Source organism: Nilaparvata lugens, chromosome 14 (genome assembly GCF_014356525.2).
Source record: "Nilaparvata lugens isolate BPH chromosome 14, ASM1435652v1, whole genome shotgun sequence".
Lineage (NCBI taxonomy): Eukaryota > Metazoa > Arthropoda > Insecta > Hemiptera > Delphacidae > Nilaparvata > Nilaparvata lugens.
Genome location: NC_052517.1, coordinates 8831507 through 8856073, shown reverse-complemented (window position 1 = coordinate 8856073; position 24567 = coordinate 8831507). Strand labels below are relative to the sequence as shown.

At 35.0% G+C, this 24567-nt stretch overlaps 1 protein-coding gene across 2 annotated transcripts in view; it reads right to left on the bottom strand.

Annotated features, from left to right (window-relative positions):
* The window catches only part of LOC111050857, a 201553-nt gene that overhangs the window by 171429 nt on the left and 5557 nt on the right, over positions 1-24567 (bottom strand). For both annotated transcript variants that reach the window (XR_005572881.1, XR_005572882.1), the window contains exon 2: positions 647-811. The gene's annotated coding sequence lies outside the window, so the exon portion shown is untranslated. The remainder of the gene's footprint in view (positions 1-646; positions 812-24567) is intronic.

The window sequence follows — 24567 nt, the reverse complement described above, 5'->3', positions numbered from 1 at the left end:
TTAGGATACTCATTGTTTCACAGTACTTTTGGTTAGATGAAATTGTAGATATTTCAATAATCATGAATAATAGTAGTTACTTAATTGACAAGCGTTAGCGAAGCTCTCACTTTTAACTTAGGCCTACTGAGAGCCGAAGTCGTTTTCTGTCTGTTTGTATTTTCAACAAGATCTTTATGAATGAAAAAAAATGAAGAAAAGCATGCAATTAATTCCAGCGGATAAGATAATAAAATCAAAACAAACTGTCTCCTTTTGAACTTTCAATGGTATTCTATATCCTGGAAAAGGACGAAGGAGTGAGTCAATTCTGTTGTACAATTAACTCGACCTGTAAAATGGTTCGAAGAAGACTGTTCAAAATTTGAAGCTGATTGATCAATTCTTTCAAAATTTATAGTAGAATATACAAACAATCAGACAGACAACAACTATGGCCTTGAGTGAGTCGAAAGTGAAAACTCGCTAACGCTCGTTAGCGTGAAGATAACTTTTTTGTGTTTTTAAAGCAACATCTCTCTATTTTCCCCATGTTGAATTTGTGCCCAATTGACGAATTTAATCAGAAACAATTCGATCACTGGGGCGTCCAACGTTTTTGAAATGCCCTCCACCCACGTGCTCATATCGAATACTACACACTTACTCTTCATTGTCAAAATCAGGAAAAACGTGTTTGACACTCTGGTACGTGGAATTGGATCCAATGATCAACGTGTCTCCTTTGTGACCAGTCGGCTTCGAGTACAGTTGTAAACATTCAACAGGCCGGATGACCGGTACCTCACCTTCTCCATCTTTTTCAGACAATCTGGAAAAAAATTATGTTAGGTTAGTTTAGGTTTTTTTTATTAGGTTGGTTACGTTATATTCAATTAGGTTAAAATAGGTTAAATTGAATAAGGCTAGGTTTGTTTTGGTTTTAGTCCAGTCAATATAGACGTAAAAAAGGGGGTGTGCTTGCAATTTATATTGTGGTTCTGATTCTTCAATATACTATTCGGGTACATAAGAGAAGTCCAGAACCGATTTCCTCATGCAAAATTTCCTTGTGCTAGATACAGAGTGGCCGAAAACCTCGTATTTTCAGCTAATTTTCCAGTTTTCAGCTATTTCTGCCAAATCTCGTAATCGGACAGAAAAAGTTGCTCATGCTTTTTTCTAGATTATGAGATTCTTCATAGAATGAGATCATTCGGAACTCTCTATCTCCAATGAGTACTGAGCTATGATTTTTCCAAAATAAGTAAAATTTGAAGAAAAAAATCAATTTTGATGAATTTTAGCTTCTGATCAACCATTTCTTCCGATTGTTACCATTTAGATGTATAATTCAAAATTCCTTTGGGCGTATTTTTGTGCTCTACAATCTGAGATCAGATAGAGCGCTCTAATTCATATAGATTTCCACCTATACAATGGTAAACCTGACAACAATGCTCGTTGTATTGTGAAAAACACCTTATTTTCAGCTTCAACCATCATCACCAACTACATAGTCTTCACATTGATATTTCGCACAATGGAATAAGCTCATAAGATTATGTTCTATGAGAATCACCCGTTGGTTGCACTTCATTTCAGTATTTTCTTGTGGAGAGGCGCGCTTAAGGACACCTCAAGGATCAAAATTTTTAACACTTATAACTTCTGACAAAATGCTCAGATTCTATCGTACTACACTTTATTCTTCTCAGCTCGTCAAGGCGGTCCAAAATCATGCATCATAAGTCAAATTCGGTCGAAAAGTGGAAGATTTATTGTTGAGTGTACTTAAGCCCATATTCCAATAAACTATCAACATATAGAAATTGGCCTTTTTTGTGTATTTGAATATAGTTTTCAGCTATTTCTGCCAAATCTCGTAATCGGACAGAAAAATTTGCTCCCGCCTTTTTTCTAGAATATAAAATTCTGAAACAAAATATAAAATCAAATCATTTGGAACTCTCTATCTCCAATGAATACTCAGTTATGATTTTTCAAAAATGAGTGAAATTTGAAGAAAAAATGAGTTTTAGTTTTTGATCAACAATATCTTCCGATTTTAACTTTATATTAAATGTATAATTCAAAATGAATATAGAAATTGGCCATTTTTTGTGTATTGGAATATGGGAATATTAAGTACACTCAACAATAAATTTTCCATTTTTCGACCGAATTTGACTTCTGATGCATGATTTTGGACCGCCTTGACGAGCCGAGAAGAGTGAAGTGTAGCACGATGAAATCTGAGCATTTTGTCAGAAGTTATAAGTGTTAGAAATTTTGATCCTTGAGGTGTCCTTGAGCGCGCCTCTCCACAGGAAAATACTGAAATGAAGTGCATCTATATCGGGTGATTCTCATAGAACATAATCTTATGAACTTATATCATTGTGCGTAATATCAATGTGAAGACTATGTAGTTGATGATGATGGTTGAAGCTGAAAATTAGGTGTTTTTCACAATACAAGGAGCATAGTTGCCAGGTGTACCTAGAAATCTATATGGGATAGAGCGCTCTATCTGATTTCAGGCTGTAGAGCACAAAAATACGCCCAAAGGAATTTTGAATTATATATCTAAATGGTAACAATTGGAAGATATGGTTGATCAAAAACTATATTTCATCAAAATTGGTTTCTTTCTTCAAATTTTACTTATTTTTGTAAAATCAAAAAGGTAAAAGTATAAAAATCTAAAGGTGTCACATAAAGCGCTCTATCTCATATAGATTTCCAGGTACACCTGACAATAATGCTCCTTGTATTGTGAAAAACGCCTAATTTTCAGCTTTAAAATTTCTAACACTTATAACTTCTGACACAATGCTCAGATTTCATCGTGCTACACTTCACTCTTCTCGGCTCGTCAAGGCGGTCCAAAATCATGCATCATAAGTCAAATTCGGTCGGAAAGTGGAAAATTGAGTGAAAAGTTGAGTGTAAAAAATTGAAAAGTTGAGTGTACTAAAGCCCATATTCCAATACACAAAAAAGGCCAATTTCTATATATTGATAGTTTATTGGAATATGGGCTTAAGTACACTCAACAATAAATCTTCCACTTTTCGGCCGAATTTGACTTATGATGCATGATTTTGGACCGCCTTGACGAGCTGAGAAGAATGAAGTGTAGTACTATGGAATCTGAGCATTTTGTCAGAAGTTATAATTGTTGAAATTTTGATCCTTGAGGTGTCCTTAAGCGCGCCTCTCCACTATGAAATACTGAAATTAAGTGCAACTAACGGGTTATTCTCATAGAACATAATCTTATGTGCTTATTATCAGTCGCAATCAGTCAGCCGATGAAGAAACATCGTTTGCTCGAGCGCTTATCGATTTATCGTCAAACCTGTCTACGGCTGCCTGGCGTGCTTAGTATTGTGTTTAGTACAGTGAATACCTAAAAATTATCCAATTATTTTATATAATTCATTACTGTCGGTGTATGTAATAGTCTCTCGATAATTATCTCTAGTGTTGGGTAACTCTGAACTTTCAATTGTTACGGTCATGGCTGGAAAAAAACTGTAACCAGTGTAATACAGAACTGGGTACCTCTGAGGAAAATTATTTCAAGTTTTCAAAATGTAGTACATCATTTCATACTTCGTGTATAAAGAACTTACAGAGTGATCCCAATAAGAAAAACTCTCTACGTGGCTACTGGAAGTGAGACGATTGCTTTGATGGAGCTAATAGTGCTAAAAAAGAAGATAAACTTAGTTCGGAAATAGCTAACATTTTCGACGCCATCTCTGCTCTAAGAGAGGACTTCAATCAACGTTTGTACCACACGAACATTAAGTTAGACAAATTACAAACAGATATGGACTATATCTGAATATAATATTCATATCAAACCCGAAATCGAAAAAATCAAATCCAAATCCGATAGAAATACTATAGCGAGTCTTACAAATGAAAATAAAGTACTAAAAAGTGAAATGAACAGAATTAACACTGAATTACAAGATCTACAACAACATACACGTAAAAACAATCTTACGATAACAGGTATCCCAGTAACTCCCAAAGAGAATTTGTACTCTATACTTGACAAGATCTCTAGACTACTGGACGTTCATTATGATATGTATGATAATATCTCGGCAGCCCATAGGCTACAGCAAAAATGTGGCAAAAACCGTCCGCCCATTATTATAGTCGAATTTCACGTGCTACTAAGAATGCATGGATTGTGGCCCGTAGAGTGAGGAGAAATCTATACGCCAAAGAAGTCAACATCTCATGGCCGGATTCGCAAGTATATCTGAACGAGCAGCTGACGCCGCACACCTGACTCATATTTAACACGGCCAGGGCGATGGTCAAAGCCAGGAAATTGACAGCGGTCTGGACCAGAGACTGACGAGTGATGATCAAGAAAAATGAAGCAGGCAACCCACTTCGAATCATTCACCTTGATCAGCTGGAGGAGAACAATACCAACTCCGTGGGAGGCGAACCGATGGCAATACAACCACATTCATCGGACTCCAAGGATCGAGAACATAGTCACGAACGAGACAAGAAAGACAAAAATTGAGTAATTTACTGAACTTTATATATTTTTATATTTCTAGCTCAAAGACTGAGTGCAGAAGTTATTATTTGAAAAGTATATTATTATTTCAATTCACTTCTATTTTATTTATTTTATAATCAGTCATGTTGAACTGAACAGTAATGGTGAGATTATAGACACTAGGGAATAGAATGATTTATCTCAAAGGTGTTATAAAGTATTATAAAGGTCAAGATCGTGTTGATAGGGGGCATTATTGAGTACCATTGTTAGAATTTTTTATCCTATTTTTTATTTTATTTTTTCCATGAATTATCTTTATTTTATTCCAGACTTGTTTATATCCCAAGACTCATATATTGCGATCAGGGAGAGGAAGATATCAATGTTGATGATAAGTAATTATTTCACAAACGCTGTTTCCATATTATTATCATTCCGTACAATAAAAAACAATTGGATTGTATTAACGAAAGTAATCATTGAATTGGAGAGTAGCCCAAGTAGTTTGTTAAACTCCTGAAATAGCGATAACGTACTTGCAGTACTAACGTTGCAGCATTCTAATCGGACAAGATAAGAATAACAATGATAATAACTGTGAACAGAATTTCCGTATTTTCAGATGAAATCAACCACTAATAAAACTATTTTTACTCATTCATCATCATTGCAGCATTCATGTCTCTCCTCCCTTGTAAAACACAATAAAAAACAGCTTTGAAGATTATGTACATAAAAGCGAAATGGCACTCACTCACTGATTGACTGACTGACTGACTCACTCACTCACTCACTCGCAGAACTAAAAATCTACCGGACCAAAAACGTTCAAATTTGGTAGGTATGTTCAGTTGGCCCTTTAGATGCGCACTAAGAAATCTTTTGGCAATATTTTAATTCTAAGGGTGGTTTTTAAGGGTTTAAAGTTCGTCTTTTAGCATGTATATTCTTCTTATTCTCTTAATTATAATTGAAATAAGGCCATAACATATGTTAATATAGAACTATGATCTAGAGAGAGTACCTCTTCGAAACAGTTGTTAACTGGTAACTAAATTAATAATTTTGTCAGGTTGGCATTAAGTTGAGTTGACTTTGTTAGGTTGGCACCAACTTGAAGATTGAAATGCATTTATCGCGGAAAAATTGATTGGGCACTGCTACTTCAATCAGAGCTATTTCTGGGAATATTATATTACTAGCCGTCAGGCTCGCTTCGCTCGCCATATCCGTTTAGCCAGACGTTAAGTCTGGACCCCCGACTGGATCGTCCTAACATATGATAAAAATGCTCAAATGAAAAATGCAGACGAGCGAAGCGAGCCTGCTGATCTCATTCTTGGACGATCCAGTCGGGGGTCCAGGGGGCGGAGCCCCCTGGCTAGACGGATATGGCGAGCGAGGCGAGCCTGACGGCTAGTGTAGTGATATCTATGATTATAAAAATTCACTCTCAAACCTTAATCCAGACAAAAATGAATCACTTAGTTTCATCCAGCAGAACATTCGGAGCCACAGTAGAAATATTGATGAGTTTTTAGTAACCCTAGAGGGACTAGATGTTAATTTTGATTTCATTCTCCTAACAGAAGCTTGGCTTGGTAATAGAGACAGCAACCTTTTGAGCATTGACGGTTTTATTATTTTCAGAACTCATCACAATTTGAATAGCAGTGATGGTTTAGTTGTCTATGCCAACAGTTCGTTGTCAGTTGATTGTAGGCAATTGTCCATTGGCGGGGTAGCCACTGCCTTGTCCTTGAACTTCGGCTGGAGGGGGACTCCCAGCGAGATACTCGTCATATATTGTAGCCCAAATTCTAATTTGGACCTTTTTATTCAGGGTTTTCGTGACTATTATAACAACGCCACTCAAACAGTAGCTAAACTTAGAATCCTTGCAGGAGATATAAATTGTGACATTTTGAATACGCTTCCAAACTCACCCCATGAACGCTATCTAGTTATCCTGTATGAAGCCGGCTTCATTTCCTGCGTTGACAAAACTACAAGACCCACTAGTAATACATGCTTAGATCACTATTTCTTGAAATCTCCCATGAACTATGACGCTAAATCAATCATATTAGAAAATGCTATAACAGATCACCTAACAACTTGTTTACACGTTTTCCATTCCGGATCTGGATACTCCATTCCTGATAAAGTAAGAATTACCTATAAGAAAAACTGGACAAACATCAATAACACATTATCCACACAAAACTGGAATCATGTAACATAAACACATGACATGAATATATCAATTGATAACTTCATTAGTACTATTAATGGAATAATACAGCATAATACATCCCAAACTACAGTTAATGCAAGAACAACTAAAATCAAGCCCTGGATAACATCAGGCCTGGTGAAATCAATTAGAAATAATAGGGATAAACTTAAAAAACAACTGAGTAGACAACCTTTCAATGACAACCTTCGAAATAGATTTATACATTATAGGAACAAATTGCAATGCTTACTGAAACATGTTAAAAATAACTACTACAAACAAAAAGTTACCGAGGCGCATGGAAATCTTAGAAAATTCTGGTCAATAGTCAGCGAGATAGCGGGACGACCCTCAAGCGGGGAGGCACTCCCGGTCGAGAGCTTCTGTGGTGGCGGTGCGGTGCTGGTGCCCTCACAGACAACAATCAAATTCACAACATTGCCCAAAACTTTAATAATTACTTTGCCTCTGTGAGGCGACAACTATCTGAGGTGATTGATCCAGTTGATGTTGTGGATGAGGTAGCTGAACAACACAATCCGAATTTGTCCTCAGACCCGTTACTCAGCAAGAACCAAGTAGTATAATAATGAGCATTAAGAGGGGCTTCTGCTCCGGGCTGTGACTCTATCCCTGCACGATTGATTAAAGACCACATAAATACACTTATAATTTCTTAATTACATATTATCAACTTGAGTATACGCAGTGGTGAATTTCCAGATGCTCTGAAGGTGGCCAGGGTTATTCCTATTGATAAATCCGACTCCAAATCATCCATGGCAAACTATAGACCAATTTCTCTCCTTACAGTCTTAGGTAATTATAATTTATAAACATACATTTCTCTCAAGTGTTAAGTGCTACGCAAATTGACTTATACTGTATTGCACACGGCCCTCCTCACACACAGACTCGTTCTAGGTGAGGAGTATTATTCTTTCAAATTATTGTAAAGTTAAAATTTCAAATGTTTGTAGCATTTTGCTTTTTGTCAATAAAAACGTTTTTCATTCATTCATTTTCATATTCCATTGTGCGAAATATCAATGTGAAAACTATGTAGTTGGTGATGATGGTTGAAGCTGGAAATTAGGTGTTTTTCACAATACAAGTAGCATTGTTGTCAGGTATACCTGGAAATCTCTATGAATTAGAGCGCTCTATCTGATCTCAGATTGTAGAGCACAAAAATGCGCCCAAAGGGATTTTAAATTATACATCTAAATGGTAACAATCGGAAGAAATGGTTGATCAAAAACTAAAATTCATCAAAATTGATTTTTTTCTTCAAATTTTACTTATTTTTGAAAAATCATAACTCAATACTCATTGAAGATAGAGAGTTCCGAATGATCTCATTCTATCCAGAATTCCATGATCTAGAAAAAAAGGCAAAAGCAACTTTTTCTGTCCGATTACGAGATTTGGCAGAAATATCTGAAAATTGGAAAATGAGCCGAAAATACGAGGTTTTTGGGCCGTCCTGTATCTAGCACAAGGAAATTTTGCATGAAGAGATTGTCTCGAACAACATGTGTCTTCCAGGAATTTTTGTCGGATACAAAATAAAAGCTTACCAATTAGCCTACAAGTCTCATCGGTAACACTTTTCCATATATCTTCCAGTTTTCTAGGTATGAGCTCTCCAATGTGTCACATTTTGAAGAAAAACCAGCTCCGATTATTTCATCTTTTTGGCCTTATAACTTTTCAACGATTAATTTAAAAAATCCGTGCTTATCATGAGCTCAGAGAGCATCATATTCTCTTCATTTTCATGTTTTATTAAATTTCATACTTTTACACAACTACCTACGATTGTTGCAGCCATTATAGTGTTGAAATCTTCAGTTTAACAACAATAGATCAATTATTGATCAAGTTTGAAACACAATACAGTATTTGACTTTGCAGCTTTGTTTGAACTTGTTAGAAGGTAAACATACCAAAAATCCTCTTCCCTAGCCCTTGTGGCTAAGGGATGAGGGTGGATTAAAAGTTTCTTTTTTCTCATTTCTGGCTTACACGTATGTCACTTGGAAAAAATGCATTTCAGCGACATGATTAACTGAACAAAAATGAAGCTAGATAAATTTCCTACAAGTTTTATTCAGTGGAGTTTTGTGATATCTTCATTATAGTTCTCGTGATATTCACTTTCAAAAGTGTAGAATCTTTGAAAAGTTTGACAGTTTTCCTTCCAACTTTTTGAACTTTAGGGGCTTATTACTCAACAACAATGCATCGAAGAAATAAGTACTGAACGTTGGGTTGTAGAGGATTCAATTCTCTTGAATTTGACGTATTATTGGCCGAACGAAGTGAGGTCTAAGATTCAAGTCGACTGTTTGGCATTTCTCTTGTTTAAATGTTTATATGTTGCACATTTACGGCGAAACGCGGTAATAGATTTTCATGAAATTTGACAGAATTGTTACTTTTTAAATTGCGCGTCGACGTATATACAAGGTTTTTGGAAATTTTGCATTTCAAGGATAATATGAAAGGAAAGAGGAGCCTTCTTCATACGCCAATATTAGAGTAAAAATCAGACTATAGAATTATTCATCATAAATCAGCTGACAAGTGATTACACAGATGTGTGGAGAAGCCAGTCTATTACCAATACGTACTATTACCAGAGAAAACTCCTATAATTAACTGCTTTAATATAACTGCTAGTATTAATTCTGTGCTATTACTTGATTACTTACGAGTAATAGTAGGTATTGCTATTACTGTATTTGTATAAGGTCTATAGTTTCAATCACCTTATCACCAATTACCTCTTTCAAGACCTTGAAGAGGTACCGGTATGCATCTTTAAGATGGGTTTACACCAAAGTTATTAACAAAATGTTAATAACTTAATCCTTATAGATTCTATTGGATGGAACGCAAGTTGACAAACACATATGTTCATCATGTGTATGATAAGTTATGTTCAATCTAATATAATCTATAAGGATTGAGTTATTAACATTTTGTTAATAAATTTGGTCTAATCGCAGCTTTAAGGTCTTTGGTTTCAATATTTTGTTTTGCAGTCATGGTATTATTATGCGTGTCCATCAGTATCAATATCCTCACATTCGAAAAGACTAATTTAATAGGTGATTAAAAATAATCAAATGAACCAAATAATGCTGAAGAAATTGTAATATCTTTTATTGAAAAGAATTAATTTTCATTGGATGGAAAGATTATCACGGAACTGGATGAATATTATATAAATTCTGGAATAGAAATATATTCTACTCATTGTTTGAATTAGCATAAATATTGATAAATTATGGAATACAAATTCAAACGTGAACTGATTTTGTTAACATTTAAAACAGTTGACATCAGGTACTTGTGGATGAGAATACTGCGTGAGGTCTACTGTTCACAGAACTACTAGTTTTATCATTTCATGCTCATAAGAAATATGGATGATTCATCTACAACTGAGTTTGAGTTTACACAACTAATATATTGAACGTAAAGTTTTTCAAAGAAAGTACGTCCTTCTAATGCATCAAACAATTCTTCACTAACCAACACATCACTCTAACAATACATTGGAGACATTGGAGTAAACGATTGAGAAAATTCTCTCAGCGATCATATTCATATTGATCATGTCGATTAATTTCTTGTCGGATAATATTTCTTGTGACATCAGCGGATTGGATGCCTAATTTTGAGGCATATATTTGTCTCAATCCCACACAAGCACTAGCTTACTCACTTCCATTATTCACAGTTGACGAAATTTTCAGCTGTTTTTCCAAAGATGAATTATCCTTTCAATGTTCTCCAGCGAGATATCCCAGGGATGATACCTAGTGCAATCGAATTTCTATGTCATGAACCTATTTTGTTCCAAATTACGTGAGAAACGTTAGAGCCGTTTACGAGATCATTTGGTGACATACAGGCATAAAAAGAGGAATGGCTCGCTTAATATCATAGAATTTTTACAAGCAATAGACCTTTGGTTGATCAAATGTAATTGCTACAGCGTTGCCAATTCTCTGCTTTCTATAGAGGATAGCTTGAACCGGTGTATGTATTCTTTCTAACTAATCATTCTAGTTTGGAATAATCAATTATATTTTATTAATTAAGGGAATATATCTTTGAAGCACTATTTTTTTAGTTTTTGAAGGGACGGATTCAGGGATCCAGAGGTTCAAAAACCCCAAACGTCAATCGAAGCTTATTGTGTTCCCAAGTGGTATGTGAGTTGAGCAAACCAATACCTGTGTCCATTACAAGAGACAGGAGTTTTTCCCCATGCTAACATCCCATTCATCACCTGGTTGCTTGTCGCAATCCAGTGTGATATGCTTGGCAGTCTCTTCAGACTGATTAGTCCTTGTGACCTATGTGAGTTCCACTCCTGGCCTTCTCTGAAGGTCCTTCCACTGAGGAAGGGGTGACCAAGTTGCCTCTAGGGCGCCTGACCACCCTTGTTAGAGCCTCTTGACCACATTTGTGCCTGGAGCTTCATCGATCTCTGGTCTCTTGGGTTTTTCTCTTTGCCCCTCGGAAACTCTGCAGGGTCAAAAGCCTCACCTCTCCCGAAAAGTTTTGGCTGAATGGCCGCCCTTCTTTGAGCAGTGGTGAGTTGATTGTTTTCTTCATATTTTAAGTATGACCCACAAACTATGTGGGTCCACTTGACCCACAAACTCGTGACCTATGTGAGTTCCACTCCTGTCCTTTTTTGTAGGTCCTTCTGCTGAGAGAGGAAACACCAAACTGCCTCTAGGGCGCCCGGCGCCCGGCCACCCTCGACCCAACTTCTTGATCTACATTTGTGCCTGTAGTTCCACTCATCTTGTGGGTTAAGCGGAAGAAAGGCTCTTATTGCCTCAACTTCGCCCACATCCCTTTTTGTAATGTTGTAAAGTGAAAATAAAAGACATTTATCTACTTATCTATCATCTCTGGTTTTTTTCCCTTCCAAAAATGCCCTGATGAGGCAGATCCCGTGGGTTTGAAGGCAAGGCAACTTCTGGAGTTGCCTTGGGGTCCCTTTTAGTTGCCTCCCACGACAAGCAGGTATAGTGTGGGTGAATTCTGGTTATCAACACATTCTTGAGTACGATTTTTGACTCAAAGCTCCCCAAACACATAGGGGGCTTGAAGCACTAATTAATAAATCTTCATAATTGGGATTGTTTAGAATATTTTGTTTTTTATAATTAATTATAAATTCATATAGTTGAAAAACGACCCGTCAACTTTTCAGAGTCAGAAGACGCTAGTGCTGTCTGCTTTGTCGGATGATAGACAAGGTTAGAAACACCAAGTGTTGATCAAAAATACTGTCATCATATCGTGGACCTCATGACTATATTATGTATTCAGTATTGTCTTTAGCATGTTTAATTATATATTCTGTTTCACGTATCATGCAGGCTACACTGAATTGTTTCGTTTTATATGAAGCTTATATATTTTCTGAAATTTCTGGCTAATAAAAAATCTTGGAACAGTGCTGCCGATTCTCTGCTGATTACTGCAACCCATAGTAGATACTGTCGTGGATTTCATTATATGCCGTCTATCTTCATTCATTCATTCATTTATACAATAAGTACATTATCAAAATGATGGGCAGAGGAAAAATAAGGTAGCCTTCTGCTATTCCTCTCCCAAATTTAAATAACACATAATCCGGAATAGGTTAAGTCTTGTAGTTCTTCAAATTCATAAAATTTTCAGTCCTCAAGTATTTTCACAAAGTAGATTTTCAAATTTATATCTATTAAAATTAATCTGATCTATTACTATCTGATTATTTTTTATTGTTGATTTTTGTTAATAACAATGAATTATATTCTCAACAAAACATTATTCCTCATGATTCGATAATACATTATTTCAATTGAATGTGTTGTTAGTTCATTATATTTATTGATAACGTGAAAGAAACTTGGCAATGGTGCGGAATTAGAGGAGGATAGAGCCAGGCTCTTGTCCATCTTAAGTTGGTAAAGACTCATTTCGGCACTGCTGCATGATAAGATAGACTACAAACTATAATAGTCCAATGATAGTCTAGTCACCAGGTACTAAATGCTTAAATAAACTCCAAACACAAAAGTTTTTCGTGCAATGATTCTGCAGTAATGGTCATTCAAAATCCAAAAAGTTGACCTTTAAGTCCTGAAACATTTCACAGAGTAAAAAAAGACTACGAATTTTCTTTGAGATTTTCATAAAATCGAGCCAAGGGATGGAAAAATCAGTATCGCATTTTTTAGATAATAATATTCCGAATAAAATGAAATAGTTCGGAGATCTCTCTCTATCTTATACTATTGATCGAGCAGTTCCAGTTTATATGTTTAGATGTTCAGATGTTTAGATGTTTAGATGTTCAGATGTTTAGATGTTTAGATGTTCAGATGTTTAGATGTTTAGATGTTCAGATGTTTAGATGTTTATATGTTTGGATGTTATTATATTTGTATTCACCGGATCTCGAAAACGGCTCGAACGATTTTCACGAATTTGGAACATAGTAGGTTTATGATATAAAACTTCGATTGCACTAGGTCTCATCCTTGGGAAACCGCTGAACGACATAAAAACTATCTAGTTTTATAGGTGTTAAAAGGATAATTCATCCTTTGCTGAAACAGCTGAGACTTTCGTCGTCTGTGGATTGTAAAAAGTGAGCGAGTGATTCTGTGGAAAATCAAAATATCGCAACCCCGAAATTCATAAGCTGGCGTATAGCCAGCTGTAAAATATAAACACGATCATTTTAGAGAATTGTGCTCTGTTAATCAATAAATAAACATAACAAGCGAAGCTCGGTGCCCCGATATTCTTCATTGAGTGCTGAGTTAAAATTTTCCAAATACGAGTCAAAGTTCCGAGGAATTCGAAATTTGGAGGAGTTTCCGTTTTTAATAAGAATAAGAATAAGAAGTTCAACAACTTCAAGTATTAACAACTATAACTTCCGATTTCCACAATTTACACTAGTAGTTCGGAGAAAAATAGAACTCGCTACACTTACTAACATCATTAAGCTGTGTTTACACCAAATGTTAATAAAAAAATGTTAATAACTTAATCCTTATAGATTCTATTAGATTGAACACATCTTATCATACACATGATGAACATATTATGTGTTTTTCAAGTTCCGTTCAATCGAATAGAATCTATAAGGATTATTTTATTAACATTATTTTGTTTATAACTTTGGTGTAAACCCAGCTTTACTCACACACGCCCGTCTATTCTTGCACAAACACACATAGAAATATTTGATTTAGAGTACGATGATAGCCTATATGCAATAGGATCGGTGCGGTGAGGGACGCTGAGAAATAGATATTCTTTCGGATTCCAACAATTTTAAAATGTTATACACAATGAAATAATACCGCTTTGAAGCGCTGAGAAGAATGAGCCAAATTTGAACCTGATCCGATAAAGTATTGAAAAGTTGGGTTGATTTTTAGGGTAAAATTTCCGAGTAAAAGGCCGCCATCTTGAAACGTCATCTCATGATTTATCTTATATAATCATTCATTTATGATTGAACAATGAAATCATTTGACAGAATTTTTATTTGTTACTATGTACTATCTGTACTTTTTTGAGAGAAATAGAGGACATATATATGATAATCTTAAACAAGGAGGTAGGAGTTGGGAAAGGAGAATAAGAAGAAGGAGAAGGAGATGAAGAAAAGAAAAAAGAAGAAGAAGAAGAAGAAGAAGAAGAAGAAGAAGAAGAGAAAGACGGTGACGTAAAAGGAGATGTTAGTAGAGTACTCAAGTTGACTTACTCGACACAGTTAACCACAGTTTACTGTTTTATAAGTTGTGGTGGGCAGGTATTGGGAGAGTGGCTTTGGATTGACTGAAATCATTTTGCAGGGTAGAGAGCAAGCTGTTACTATTGGAAATATAACCAGTAATCTGCTGAAAATCCACTAAGGGGTTCCACAAGGCTCTGTGCTTTATTCTTGGTTTATATAAATGACTTGTTCAATGGTGAATTTAGAGGCCAGTTAACAGCTTCTGCAGATGACACTGCCCTGGCATATACAAACACATAATCATCTCCGGCTGGATATGAAACATGATCTTAATAGATTGTCATTGTGGTTCACCTGCAGTAAGCTCCCAATGAATGTTCAGAAAACCAATGAAATCTTGTTCAGTCTTACATAACAGGCAGTCAAAGTTTTGCAAACCCATTCACCTGCATACTTGCATTCATAACCTTGATCATTGTAATTGCCCAATAGTAAATGGTAAGACGGAAAAATGACTTGTTCAATGGTGAATTCAGAGGCCAGTTAACAGCTTCTGCAGATGACACTGCCCTGGCATAAGCTGTTAATTGGCCTCTAAATTTACCATTTTGGTCTTCTTCTAGAAGGGAAAAAAGAAGAAGAAGAAAGGAGAAGGAAAAAAGAGATGGAAGAGAAGGGAATTTATATTAAAAAAATTATGTATCAAATTATTTTCAATTTAGAAAATGACTACAATAAAAACTTATTGCATTATCATCCGATCAGAACAAGAGCTGAAATTTATTACTCATTTTGTAGCAAATTAATTTGGAAAGATTATGCTGTGAGTTGTCTGGTGTTCAAAAATAACTTATTTCTCGGCATGAGTGACGCAGATGTATGATGATGTAAATTTTAACCATTTTGCATCACATTGAGAAGAAAAAAAAATGATGATAACCCAAGAAGTAATAAAAGACAAATAAGGAAGAGAAAAAGGAGAAGATGAAGATGAAGGAGATGAGAAGAAGAAAAGAAGAGATGGAGAAGAAGCAAACTCTTATTTAACACGCAGTTAAATTTTGAAAGAATAGACACAACTCATTTCATTATCATCCAATTACTAAAACAACATTGAAAGAATAAGACTTTGATATTGTCAATACCACTTTTGACAATAACAAAGTCTTATTCTTTCAATTATGGAAAAATACCACAACATCTCATACCATACAATCAAATCACTAAAACAACAGTTGAATCCATTTTCAAGCGGATTAATTGAGTCAGATTATGACTCAAATAATCATCATATCTTATTTTTCAGCCAGGTTGACGCAGATATATGTCAGTGATAATGTAAAACATTTGCATTATATTTTCTCTAAAATTCTACTTTCAGTAAAACAGAAAGAGGAAAAGAAGATGATGATAACAGAGGAAGTAGGAGGAAGAAATAGGAGAAAGATAAAAAGAGAAGAAGAGGAGAAAAAGAAGATTTCGTATTTCTGAAATTCGTAAATTGACCAAAAGTAACTTAACTAGAAGTTTTTTTTGGTCATTTTTATAAATCGAAATCTTCCTCAAAAATTCATATTTTCAGGGAATTTTTGTTTTATTCAATCAACAATAACATGGAGAATAAATCCTCAAAATCTCATGAATTCATCTCTCACTAAATTTGAAATGATCTGTCCCTGAAATTCAAACTTCAGGCGCTCCAACTCAAAAAGTGATTGTCGGAAAAAATTTCCTTGGAACACTTTCTTAATCTTATAGTATTCAAATCGAAAAACTTGAAGAAATGCTTATAAAGTGAAAAGTTTTTCAGTCTTTTGCACAGCCTTTCAAAAATGAAAAGAATAGACAACTTATATTTTATAATTCGATCACCAAGACAGTAGTTGAATTCATTTTGGAGTGAGTTAATTGGGAAAGATTATTCTGTGAGTTGACTGGTGCTCAAAAATAGCTTATTTCTCATCTCAAATGACACAGATATGTAAATGAGAATGTAATGATACACATCTTGGATCGAATTCTCTGTACATAATATCAGCCCAATAAGACAATCATTAAATTGTGTCCCGACCAAAAAAAAATTCTGTTAATTGAGTTTATTGTTTTAATCAGTCAATTTAAGTGCTGATATGAGTAACCTATGGTTTTCCGTCAGAATTTCTGAAGTCGTGTCCACACTATACATGTTCGGTAAACATGTTTGTTTAGGAGCTCAGGGACAAACTTTTTAAAAATTTTGGACAATCATAGTTTGTCAAACGCAGGGGGCACTATTCAGGGGGGGGCAAGGGGGGTCCTAGCCCCCCTCCCCCAAAGATCAGATAAATAATGGAAATTCGGGTCTATCTACACGAATCCTTAGAATCTCATACTGATTTAATACTTTGGTTTGAACAGCAGTAGTATAATTCCTTCTACAGTATCAACAATGTAGCAAAATTGCCTTGAAAGTATGGCTACGAGTATGGAGTAATAAAGAATATATTTTTCTCTGAGGTATAGTTGGACCTTAAATATAGAATTGGTACAATTATTGATCAGGGCACGATAAGTGAGCTATTGCATAAATTTCAACGTGAGAATTAACAATAAGTTGCAAGATGTCACAGTGGAAGCAAAAGAAAGGGCACAATCAGACAATCAAAAATGTATGTACAGAGTTGGTGAGAATTATGGGAACAAAAAAAAAATAATAAAAAAGAATTATGGGAACAGCTTAATGTTTATTTAGCTTTCTCACTGCAAGCTATTTTCCAATTAGAGTATGATCCCCAATGAAATAGATGGAAATGTTATTGTAAAAGAAAAATGTATCTGTTTCCATGATTTTTAAGAAATCTGTTTTAGTGTATTCCTACTTTAGGGCTATATTTCTCTGTAGGCCTATATTTCTAATAAATATTTCATGATTAAATAACTAATAATGTATATGTTTGTATTGATACTTCAACCACATTTGTATAAAACTGGAAAAAATGAAGAATATAAAAACATCGAATGATGGGGAAAAACATTTATGGGGAAAAATTTTAAATTTAAATATAAATTTTTCAACATCTATGGGGAAAAACCCAGGACCCTCTATCCTTTGGGGATATTCCTTCCACCCCCCCTCATACCTCTTGGTTTTTGCCCCCCCCCCCCCAGCAGTTTGGTGAAATGTCGCCACTTTTCAAACGAAAAATTACTGTTCTTCCAACATTCTCATCACTGACAGCTGTAAAACATAAAACCTGTTCTTCCCACTACAAATATTTTGTTTGGTGACGCGATCACACTGGCAACGGGCAAACGTTGTTTTTCAAACATTATAAAATTTGTCCAAAATTTCTCTACAAACATGTTTTTTCAGTGTGGACACGGCTTGAGGGGATAACTTTTAGCACCCTGAAAACCACGAAATTCTTTTCCTTTTTTCAATGTTTCACAATTTCTTAGAAACAGATTGTTCTACCGATATTGTCATTTATTTCTTGAACAGAATCAAATTTTCTCTCAAAATGTTTATACAATTGAATGTTCATGTCCATTCAATTGAAATGAGCGAAAACAGAAAAGTTATATTTGAGAGATTGAGGTAGTGATTTCATTATAAGACTAACGCTGCGTTTACACTGGAGTTAATAACACAAATTTTCAACATTTTTGTTATCAACTGATGTTATTACAAAGTTGATAACATCATGTTGATTGCGTTTACACCGGAGTTGATACATGAGTTATTACTAAAAAGTTGTCAACTTGACTGAATCGACAAAAAATTCTCTTTAAAAAAGTTGATAACCGTGTTTTCAACAGAAAATACCTTGACTTAAAGATTTATGTTATCATCGAGAGTCGGTAACTTTTGTTAATACAGGTTACTATCTTCCCCGCAACCCCTCGCCCAGCATCCCTGCCCTACAACTACGCTGTTCCCCTAACTACAGCTGCAGACAAAACACGTGACAAAATTATTTACTTTTGTTGATAACAAAACTACAGCCAAAAGAAAATGTTATTAACTTATATTTGAAAACTTTTGTTTTAAACTCTGGTATATATATATGCATATGCATACATAGGCCAAAATTATAAAAAAAAACATAATTTTAAACTTAATATTAAATACTAATAGAATTTAGAACGTCTGAGCCACTGACACGCATCTTTCCAGCATCATGGAGGGCCGACAGCCTCCATGATAGGAGTATTGTGGACACTCAGATATAAGGTGGTTCATTGATTGGATTTGTCCACATTGGCACAGAGGATCAGATGTGTATCCCCATGCTGTCATCACTCCTCAGCACACCTTCCCACCTGCGTCCTAACCGGTTAAGGCCACACACTCTCTACGTCTCGCTGGGTGCCAGGAACAATGTCATTTGGGTCATCCACAGGCCTTTGTTCCTGACCTCTCCCTGCAACCATCCTCAGTCTCCATAACTTCCTTGCACTTCTAATTTCCTCTTGCTCGTCAAGTCTCAAGTACTTCTTGATTGAGGCGCCTTGGTGGAGGGTTAGCCAACCAGAGGGTAACTCTGTTGTAAACGCATTATAATTTATTTACATTAGATCAGATGAAGATCTTATTTAATGATCACACACATGTTTCAATTCAATTTGAAGACAATTTTTTGCTTTTAATTCCGGCTGTTATATAATATGAATAGTCTCGTTGAATGAAATCATATGGAAGTCAATTATATTGATACATGATCTTGTTAACAAGAAATTTTCTGTTAGAAACATGAGTTTATTACTTTTGTCAAGAGAAATTTTTGACGATTCAGTCAAGTTAATAACTTTTTGTTAATAACTCGTGTTATTAACTCCGGTGTAAACGCAGCTTAAGGAGGTGGAGCTAATCTCTGTTGGGTGAATAAGGACAGACATATGCTTATTGATTAAAATGGCCACATTAAGGAGTAGAAGATGGTTTAAAGGTTCAGAGGGTGTAAATTGTTAAGAATTAAGAGTGCTCTCCAAAAGAGTAGAGGGTGAAAATAACGATAAAACTATTCGTTTCTAAAATATTGTGGAAAACCCGAAAAAAGAAGAAAATTTCGTGGTTTTTGGGCTTAGTCCGGGCGCAAATGTCATACCGTGGTCATTATTGGGTAACAGCCATGTCTCAATTTCTTCGTTAAGTCTAGCATAATGGATTGTGATGATGATAAGTCGAAATTACAGGCAAACACCTCGGAAACAAGATGGCCGCCAAAATTTTTAGTGTTTTGCTATAACGCTTGTATGCTTGTATTTCAATAACCGTTCAAGATATCAATCGTTTTTTCCAGAATATATTTTTAAAATCTTCCTCTACCACTTTTGATCTATATAAGCTCCCTCTTAAACACATATTTTATTAGAGTTATAACTCTCAAAAGACCTGAAAAACTCTTTTACTGAATTTTCCAATTTCATTCTATTATAACTTTTTTTGTGCAAGAGATACAGAGATAAAATCTATGAAATTGAGATCCTTCTTTCAAGTTTAAAACGATATATCTTCATGTGTTGTACCTCAAAAAATGTGTTCTTCAGCGCCCTCCAAAGAAAACCCTGCATGATTTCTGGTGCGTTTTTCCATAGGCATGAGCAGGTAACAAGCTAGAACTATGAAATCGATTTTCCATGACTACTTCAAGATAGAAATTGTGAAATGTCACAAGGAAGTAGAATTGGGATGGGAGTGAGACAGGGTTGCAGCTTGTCCCCAACATTATTCAACTGCTACCTGGAGGAAATGATTGGAAAGAGTTTGTCAGGTAGAAGGGGGTGAAGATTGGAGGGAGAAGGATAGAATGTATCAAGTTTGCAGATGACATGGCTGTGCTGGCTGAAAATGAGCGCGCAATGAATGATATGTTAAAACATATCAATCACTGTTGTGAAGAGTAAGGGATGAGAGTGAATGTGAAGAAAACAAAAAGTATGGTGATCAGCAAGACTCCAAAGAAAGCAACAATCAACATAGGATTGCATCACATTGAACAGGTGTCATCATTCAGGTACCTTGGGTGTATGATTAAAGAGGATATGCGATGTGATTTGAAGTAAAAGTGAGAATTGCAAGAGCAAGGAGGCATTCAGCAATATAAGAAGATTGGTGAGTAGCGAAATGCAAATAGAACTGCGGAAGAAGATGGCCAAGTGTTTTGTGTGGAGCGTGGCTCTCTATGGAGCGGAAACCTGGACTCTCAGAAAGCAGGAAGAGAAGAGATTAGAGGCCTTTGAAATGTGGGTGTGGAGGAGGATGGAGAGGATCAGCTGGATGGATGAAGTGAGGAATGAGGAGGTACTGCGTAGAGTAGGAGAGAAAAGAATATTATGGCAGTGATAAGGAGACGAAAGCGGAACTGGCTGGGACACTTGCTGAGGCATGGCGGACTACTTGTGGAGACAATGGAAGGGACTGTACAAGGAGGGAGGGTGCTGGGACGAAAAAGAGTGAAGTTGGTGGATGATATCAGGGAGGAGGGAAAGTACTCCAAGATGAAGAGAATTGCACAGGACAGAGAGGAATGGAGAAGGAGGAATCATGTTTAGACCTGCCCTAGGGCAGAACACCAGTAATAACGTCAAGATAGGGACTTGCAAATGGTCTCAATCTCTTCGTTACAACAAGCCGAATAAGAATATTGATGATGGAAACAATGAAAATATTCGACATCATTGAAAAATTGAAGATGGCGGTCATTATTGACAGAAATTTTATATTGCTTGCTATTTAGTTATTGTGAGAAATATTGGATTGGTTCTATCAACAAAGTGTTTAGAATTAATAAAACTATGATATTCGAGAGAATCGTCTCATTTCGACCACTCTTTTCATGATTTATTCAACTTCAAAAACGTGAAACATACATTTTCCAGGGACAATATTTCACTTTCCCCCCTGTAAATTTATTCGAAGTGGACATACACTAATGTTATTGGTAAAGTGTTTTAGAATATTTCCAAAGCTTTAAAATGACATCTGGTTGGAGGCTGTAAGTCCATATTCCACGGCTGAGGCGTCATCGGAAAAAAATCACAAATGTTTGTCATCATAAAAAAACAAGATGGCGGCATAAAAGTTGTAGATTTCTACAATATTGCCTATAAAAATGTAAATTTCAAGGTAATCGAAAATGACTGCCACAGAATTGTTGAAGAAGAAGAAGAAGAAGAAGAAGAAGAGGAAGAAGAAGAAGAAGAAGAGAAGAAGAAGAAGAAGGAAGAAGAAGAAGAAGAAGAAGAAGAAGAGAAGAAGAAGAAGAAGAAGAAGAAGAAGAAGAAGAAGAAGAGAAGAAGAAGAAGAAGAAGAAGAAGAGAGAAGAAGAAGAGAAGAAGCAGAAGAAGAAGAAGAGAAGAGAAGAAGAAGAAGAAGAAGAAGAAGAAGAAGAAGAAGAAGAAGAAGAAAGAAGAAGAAGAAGAAGAAGAAGAAGAAGAAGAAAGAAGAATAAGAAGAAGAAGAAGAAGAAGACGAAGAAGAAGAAGAAGAAGAAGAAGAAGAAGAGAAGAAGAGAAGAAGAAGAAGAGAAGAAGAAGAAAGAAGAAGAAGAAAGAAGAATAAGAGATGGAAGAGAAGGGAGTTTATATTCAAATATTTTATATTATATTATTTTGTATCAAGAAAATGACCACAATAAAAACTTGTAGCATTATCATCAGATCAAAACAAGAGCTGAAATATTATTCATTTTGTAGCAAATTAATTGGGTAATATTATGCTGTGAGTTGTCTGGTGTTCAAAAATAGCTTATTTTTCAGCCCGAATGACGCAGATGAATGTTAATGAAAATTTCAAGCATTCTGCATCAATTTTTTCATGTACCACTCTGAGGAGAATAAGAAAAGATTATGATAACCCAAGAAGTAAAGAAGAAAAAAATGAGAAAAGACAAAAAGGAGAAGATGAAGATGATGGAGATTGGAAGAAGAAAAGAAGAGATGGAGAAGAAGGAAACATACTTGAACACGCAGTTGAATTTTGGAAAAGAGAAATAAGAAAAGGAACTTATTCCATTATCATCAGATTAGAAAAACAACAGGTGAATTCATTTTGAAGCATATTGAAAATTTGCAAAGATTGTGCTGTAAGTTGTCTAGTGTTTGAAAATATCTTATTTTTCAGCCAAGATAGCGCAGATAATATGTTAATGGAAATAGAACCATCTGCATTATATTTTGTCGTCGTGTACAGAGTGTTCTGAAAAAAAAGCGTATGAGTCAGGGTGGGACTCCTCACATCAGAAAAAGAAAAAAGTTCTAATTAACATAGGTCCGAAAATGCTTAGTTACCAAGTTATACAGAGTGAAAGATTTCGTCTGAATTTCAGTTCCCCTGCTGAAACGCCCTATGGGTATTTGCTGGCTGTTAATTAAGATGTAATATTCAGCGTACCTTATGTAAAATGAACTGAAAAACTCAATAAAACCGTTTCCAGATCTGTAGCTACAGTAATTTTCAAGATATGTGACGAAATAAGCGAAACTTGGTCCCGAAAAACAAGCTCCTTCAAGGTTTGAAGCAGATTTACTATGTTAAATCTATAATAAATACAACATTTTTTTGTATGGAACTTGTAGAGAATTCAATCTCGAAGAGGAAGATGTGAAATAAGTCTATAATAGACAAACGGAATCCTTAAAAAAATTATCTTAATTACATATAAATCGCATGAAAAGAGAGCTCAACAGATTTTGTCTTTTTTCATGCGTTTTGTATGTAATCAGGGGTTATTTTTTTAAGGTTTCCTTTTTTCTATTATAAACTTATTTTACAAAAGTAAAATTTAGAGTAAAGTAAAAGTAAAAAGTGAAGTTTTACTTTTCGAAATTAAATTTTGTACAAGTTTGATAAAAAATATGTAGTGTTTATTGTGCATAGTAAATCTGCTTCATACCTTAAAGAAACTTGTTTTTCGGGACCAAGCTTCGCTTATTTCGTCACATATCTTAAAAATACTATAGCTAAAGGTCTGGAAACGGTTTTATTTTTTTTAGTTCATTTTACATGAAGTACGCTAAATATTACCAAGAACAATAACATTAGCAGATAAAATAATAAGGTAATCCTTGTGCTATTTATCTTTAAACTTTAGTTGATGACACAGTCCAAGATAAATTTAGTTTTTCACGTAAAATTCCTATACAATTCCAGTTCAAAATAAACATGGAAACTATGGGCCTTATATATTAAAACCGTAATTGAATACTTGATAAAATATAAATCCCTTCTTCCTCGCACTTTAAATTCAATTGTAAATAATTATCATTTAAGGGCCACTGCAAATAGATAGGCATGTCACGTATCAAACCAACATTGAATGTCAAAGGAAACAGTTGATCTATATAAGCACTAAAATAATAAACCTTATTCCGAATCACTTCCTAATAGACTCTATGATTAGTAGAAGAACTAAACTAGAAATAAAAACCTGGACATTCAGTAACTTTTTCTTCCATATCGACGAATGAATCTTTGGATTTCTGCTCAAACTACTATTTGCAAGGCCAATTCTTTTACATACATTTGCTGAAAGTGGACTCGCTTACAATTATTTTTGCTCATTTTTTTCTATTTTTTCCTACTTTCTTCTCCAATACTTCCCTTTTCTTCTCCTCGTCACCCTTCATTCCTTACTTTTATACCCTCTACCTGCCTATTACATGGGAAACCATAGTTGGCCAGGTATTCTTCCTCCTTTCTTTCTTTTCAGCACACCCCGCCATGAAGCCTGATTTTGTATTCTATTAGAAATTTATTTTTGATTGTGATTCATTTGTTTGATATGATTTGTTTTGAATTCTTTTATATATATTATATTGTTTTGATTTTAATAAAATTGATTGATTTTTCAATTTGTTGAACATGAATGAAGCAATCACATTTCAAATTCTCTATAAGATCTTGCAGGGAAATTTTACCAAAACATGCTTGTAACAGTTACAGGTAATTTGTCAAGTTTTTTTTCACTAATCGACTGTTTCTCGATTCAACAATCCTACCAATAAGTAAAGCTTTCATTGACTGCTGAGAACTCATCCCTACAT